Below are 6,841 nucleotides of genomic sequence, written 5' to 3'. Positions count from 1 at the left end.
GCCCTTACTTTACCATGCAGGTTATTAATCAATGTACCCCAGAGCCAGAGTCTCTGTGAAACATTACCCAATACTGTCCAGCCCCTTCTCCACTGAACTCTCACAGACATATCAGATGTGTGGTCTCCAAGGGAACAGTGTGCATGCCAGCTTGTAGGATTCAACTCAGGATCAGCCCCTTGTTTAATGACAGGACTGAGATATCTTTGTAGTGAGAACAAGTTTATTATCAAAGGTTCAAGATTCCAAAAATAGTGATTAAGAATAATGGAAACTAAAGGGTTACATATAAAAGCAAAATCATAACATGCTTTCTAGAGACTAATCTTAACTATTAGGTTAATCTCCTGTCTAATGAAGTTTATCTCTCTCAAAGCCTTTTGCAGCACCATCACCCAAGGCTAGTTGTGATCCCATTTTAATGAATGGGAATACACTGCTCATTCACTTCCTAGACACAGGATGCTAGGGTGTCTTTTTTGTTCCCCAAACATATTCCAGCAAACCTTGAAGTGAATCTCAGAGCACACCGTGGGGGAAGAGAACTTTATCTTTCTTAGTGACCTCATATCTGACTTTGTATGTAAATGTGCCTCCATTGTATTAGCTTACAATGCTTAATTTACATGTTGACAGAGATACAAGTGAATAAGCATCCTTTCTCTGACAGCAAACCTGTTTCTGCTTCTCTTTTGTGACACTGAATCTATGAACAGATTTTCAGTACATGTACATAACTCCTTGCATACTATCTGTACATACATTTCAGAATGATATTAAATGACCTGGCTTTCATTAAGGATTTCACATGACATTCTTTGGTGAACCATAAAGCACGCACTAGATAATCAGCATATTCTTGTAATCCACTCACCAGTTGGCATTGAGGGATTTTGGGGTCACAGATGATAACTCCATACAGCTACTGCAGGTAGCTAAATCAAATCATACAGGCTCCCAGGTACTGTATATAGTAATGTAATTACTGAGGTGATGATGAATTGTGACATTACTGATATCACCATTAAGGCAAACATAATGCAGCATGGCTGACCTCTCTAGGATGTGTGATATTTCTTACTCTAAAATACTTAAATGGGGAATCTCTCTCTACAACTCCCAAAACAAACAGGAACTTGATCCTATTCATAAGGTACTTTTCAAGATGACCTTAGTGAATCATTAGCAGTTTCAGTTTTGAACAGCACAGAGGCAGCTAGACTAGTTCAAGAGAGGCTTTTAGCCAGATCAGTCTTTAAAGACATATGTACTGGAAAAAGAATTACTATAAAAATAGCTTTTAAAAAACAAAAATGAAGATATGAAGAATGGAAGGCTAAAAAAGATCTGGGGTATAAATGTGTGTGATAAATATTAGTACTGGAAATTTTTTGGCAAGTTTTCACATATCAAACAAGAGGATACATTATATAATGTAATGATGTGGTAAATATTTAATACTAATGACAGAAGTAAGAACAATTTGTGACTCTCTAAATCTGACTCTCTAAAACATGGTAATCTGGGATTCCATTTCTGTGGCCTTTAGGTAACTTCCAGATCAAACATATTTAATTTACAAATGAAAGGACATTCTTTTTAACTGCCAGAACTGCAGACTCAACTTGTGATCTGAAAGACAATCAAGTTACGTTCTTTCTGTCTTATACATCATCACCAGCTAAAATGATTCAGTATTTGGAATCTAGTCAACCATTCTGATGATGGTGAATAATCCAGTCCTCTCACACAGTTACACGGGTTTTATAGGGCAAAGAGGATTACAAACAGTAAAAAACAATACAGGAGAGAGAAAATTTGTCTAGGAAGAAGATGAACACAACCTCAGTTTACCTGATTTTAAACTTCTCCATGGTAGTGGTGAACCTAAAATTGAAAATTCCATTCAGATATGCATCTAAGGATGGGATTATCAAAAGCATTCAGTATAGGCCTACTTGTTCCCACTGAAGTCAATGATAATTTAATATTTATTTGATCGTTTTTTCAAATGTTCTTAGCTTAAGAAACTATCTAAACCTATTGAATCTGCACAACTGGACTGAAAAAAATCTTAGAAGGACAAGCCCTGTCATAATATTTCCCAGAACTTTCTAACTCTGACTTTGCAGAAAATATCAAGAGAACAGATTTCCTTGCGGTATGTGTCAGCATTTTGTCTCTTAATGATTTGTAATATGTTTATTTTAGTGTCAGAAGTCCAGAGTCCTGTAATGAAAGCTGGGCACATTTTTTCAGTGAATAGTAAGTTTGCCAAAAAAAAAAATGCATTTGAGGCCACCAAAACTAGTGACAAATTTAGGCTGAATTCAGTAAATAAGCGTTGATGAAAACTGTAAATTTTTTTAAAAGTCAAAATGATATGTCAAATTTTTTGTTTTGAAACACATCATTTGGAACTTTAACTATATTTGCTTTTTTGAAAAGGGGAAAAGACAGCCCAAAACTTAAACAAAAAACCCCTTCATTTTGGATTAAACACACAACAAATGGAACAAAATTTGCTCAGCTGCACTGATTACAGAGTAGTAGTATCATTGTTACTTTAGACCCAGAATGATCATTTTAAGTTTTAGTCTAAAATTTCTAACAATCCTACAGTTAAATCTGAAATGTAAATAAAACATACAAATGAGTAGGAGCAGGTTGCGTCTATGGTACAGGAAAGCAACACATCAGTAGGAATGTCTATAGAATATACATCATGGTGCTTTTATTTTTAGAAAACTCTAGTGCATAGAAGTTAACAATGAACTTACAGCAGGCCTTATTTGCAATTTCATAAAAGAGTTGCTTCCTACACTGGCAAATCTTTGAATCATCATCAAGTGCACTTTCCACTTTTAAGAAGACCTCTCAATATACTGTAGAGGTGAAGGGATATACATTTCAGTACCATAATCTCTTTTTTTTCTTTCTAAAGAGTACATCGTTGTGTCATATCTCAGCACAAGTCATTCCTCAAAAATGCTGCTTCTTTTAGATGAAAAATACCAGCAGTGGGGAACAGTAGATACTTACCAGAGTGAAGCAAGCACTGGGGCTTCAGCAAAAAGTGATATATGTAGCAATGATACTTTTTTTTTTTTTTACTATTGCAACAGTCTTAGAAAAAGTATAAAGGCTTCATAAATGTCACAGTTCTGTAGTAAACAGTCCTAGAGGTTGTAAAGTCATAGCTAAATAATAATGATCCTTATTCTTGGCTCTGAGCCTCAAACTCGGATTATTGAGAAAACGATCTTATTTGTATAGATTTACTGTTCCTTCACCCAGATAGAATACAATACTATTTCTGAAGTCAACTGGGGAGTAGTACATTCACCTTAAAGTACCCCCTGTAAGCTATACAGTCACTGTGCTCAATTATGATCCATATATTTATGAAAAATGAGGGCAGTAGAGAGTAGTTTGCCCTTAGAGAGAACTTCTCTCAGAAAAAAGAACAGTGGCAAGCTACCACAATTCTGGTCCACCTAGACAGCTATTTCTGTTAAAAATAAAAATAGTCTTGCACGGATGCCTCCAAATATCTGTTTTGTGGGAAGCTCTCAACAGCATCCTGCTGTTATAATGAATGTAAACAGGTGAGTGCACACTGGAGGAGTCATCATATTTATGTTCCTATTTAATTGTACCTTGCCTTCTACTGATCATGGCTGAGGCATATTGGCAGCATAAAGAGAGGTATCAAGTTTCTAGTATTGGAGTGGCCACATAAATAAGATAATATACTGTTAATGGGGAACATGTCCAATATGATATATACATTTCCAGAAGACTTAGCAGACTCAGCTACAGTTGAGTGCTCATGCAGCTAATCATAGACATCAGATTGATTGGAGCACTAGGCGCTCATTAAACCTTACATGGAACCAAAGAAGAAGCTGTGTCAAGTGCAAGTTCACTGGATCTACACAGAAAGTGCATTGGTAGTTTATGCAAGTTTCATCATGATATTAATAGCAACCATGGACATGAAAATCATGTAGGCAAACATTTGTATGAACAAAATTTTGCTCCCACGAATGTTAATGAAAAGTCAGTTGAAAAGGGTTGCACACATATCAGATTTAATGTGCACAAGATATTTACCCACATCTGGTGCTACAAGAGTCCCTGTATGTAACCTTCTTCCTCTGGATCCCACTATTCCCAACAACTATTAATAGCCATGTAATGTGGCATGCAGTAATCGGATGGAAGCAGTTGTTTATCCATTTCATGAAGGCCAGTCTCTCCACATTATCAGTGGGATACAATTCTATCTATTGGGGATTATCTCACCTACTGTGTTAAAATGTCACTCACAGGATAAAAGCTTGAGGGGGGAGAGTTTAGGTATTGAAGAGCGTAGACAAGTGGACTCACCCCTGCGTCGCCTCCTCCTGGTGACTTCTGGGAATTAGCTCGATTCCAGCTCCAGAGCACCATCTGCAGGCTAGTGATCCACCTGTCCTCTGGCCCCCATGTCCCTCCCTGGACCCCAATGCCCTTTTACCTGGGGTGCTGCCCCTGGCAGTAACCCCTCAGTCTTAGGGTCTCCCCTCCCCAGGGAACCCCCACCCACTATTCCCACCTCACCTCAGTATACAGCTACTGCCAGTCATTGTCTAGCCCTCACGCCCTGGGGCAGACTACAGTATCAGCCTACTCATCACTGGCAAGGTTGGGTTTGGACCTGCTGCCTTGGCCTACCCCTGGGCTGCCCTCTGCAACCCCTAGTACCTTTTAGCCCAATGCTAGGCCACAGCCTGGGGCTTTCCAAGCTGGAGCTCCCCAGCTCCTCTGCCTTTCCCCAGCCCTGCTTCACTCAGGTACTCTGTGTCTAGATCCTGCAGCCAGGCCCATCTCCCTCTCCAGACAGAGGAAGACTGGCTGGGCTTCTGGCTCACAGCCTCTTATAGGGGCCAGCTGGGCCTGATTGGAGCATGGCCACAGCTCAGCCTATCCTCCCTAATCAGCCCAGGCTTCTTGCCCCAGCCACAGCCCTCTCCTGGGCTGTTTTAAGCCCCAAAGAGCAGGAGCAGGGGACTACCTTGCTACAAAGAGCTACACGCCCGCCCCGTTTCCCGGAAACCCAATAGATACAAAGAGCTACAAAAAACATAAGTCCAACTGTAGATCCCTCTTGAGTTGCCATTATAATGGAAGGTTTGTATTGGCACAATGTAAGCTCATTAGGACAGGGACCATATTTTTTGTTCTGTGTTTGTACAGCACCTAGCACAGTAGAATCCTTGTCTCTGACTAAGGGATCCTAAGCACTATGTAATACAAATAATAAACACCAATATCACAACAGTATCTTGAAGAGATCTGTTAATATCAGTGTGGTCCTAGCTTCAGCTGAACCCTCCTTTGGATTACAAAGCCAAAGTCCTCCAAATCTATCCGACAGGAAACTTGTCCCATCTGAATTGTCCCCTCTCTTCAAGAATGATGAGACTGCCTGGAGTTTGCATTAAGGCCTGAATGAATGCACTCAACCACCAGATAAATTAGTCTTTCCTTCCAGAATTTTGTTCAGCTGTCTGTTTCTCTTCCTCAGGAGAGAGGAAGGAACACATGGTATTTTTAGAACCAGAGTGAACACATATAGCCACAATATAGTACCCCATTCACATATTTCTCTGGGGTTGTGGTTACTTGTCAAACACATCCAGCATTTTTTTACACTAGTACTAGACCTGTGTTGTCTATTTTCTTTGTTTCACTGCTTTGTCATAGAGAAAGTGGGTGAAATCCTGACCCCATTAAAATGGGAGTTTTCAGTGGGGCCAGGATTTCACCCAGAGAGTTTTTTCCAGCAGGCAAATCAATAGAATGACCTTTCTAACATCATTGTCCCTTCCATTGACAAACCCCAATCCTCAAAGTGTCTCAAGATGCCTTACCAGATCATTAGTGGCCATTCTGACAGTGCAGACTGCAAGCCTCTGTCTTCCTGGGCTTGAGTGAAACCCATGCACAGAAATCTTGGATAACAGTATACTGCTCATGAAGGTATGGACAACATAATTGCATCATGCTACCATTTCCTGGTTCATCTGATGGTAAGGAAGCTCTTGGAGAACACGGCATACAGTGTATGACTGGTTGACACAGGCAGAGATCCAAGAATACTGTCTGCTTTCACATTATTTACAGATGCCTTCACCAGTAGGTGGAGGCAATGAATGAAGCAAGTTATACAGGAGGAAAACCAGGTGGGAGATCTTACCACACCAGGAGACAACCAATGCCATATCCTAGTCTGTTTCAAACCCTTGCCTCAGGGCAAATATTTTGTTGGTTAAACAGAGTAACATCAAAACAAATCAATTCTTGCCAAATATGAGCTGCCGTCCACAGAGGCTTTGCCCTTGCCTTTCAGCCTAGGGAAGGATGACACTGCCTTTCTTTCAATCCTCTGCTGGGTCATATGACAGGTAGATAGCCCTTAACCTTTTTTCTAACTGCTTTCCGCATTCACAGTGGGCAAAGGGGTTCACACACAACCTCCCTTGTATTTTGCCCACAGTCTACTGTCATAACCTGAGGAAGAGGAGGAGTGTGAGAGGAGGTCTTCTATGGTAGCATGCCATAAGTTTCTTCTCAAATGTAGGAAACAGCATAAAGCTGTCCTATCACAGCTGGGTATTTGGCCCTATATATGTTTAGAGTAGTCTTAGTTACATGTAATCCCTATTGCATTCTATTTCTGAACTGGGGAGTGCCCTCAGTTCTCATTGCAATCTGTTGGGATTGAGGGCACTCAGTACCAAGAGATGCTCAGCACCTAGTAGAACATAGCCGTTCAGCCTCACTGCTTAAATCT

This window comes from Mauremys reevesii, linkage group 2, assembly GCF_016161935.1.
Source record: "Mauremys reevesii isolate NIE-2019 linkage group 2, ASM1616193v1, whole genome shotgun sequence".
In the NCBI taxonomy this organism is placed as follows: Eukaryota; Metazoa; Chordata; order Testudines; family Geoemydidae; genus Mauremys; species Mauremys reevesii.
This window is presented reverse-complemented; position numbering follows the sequence as displayed.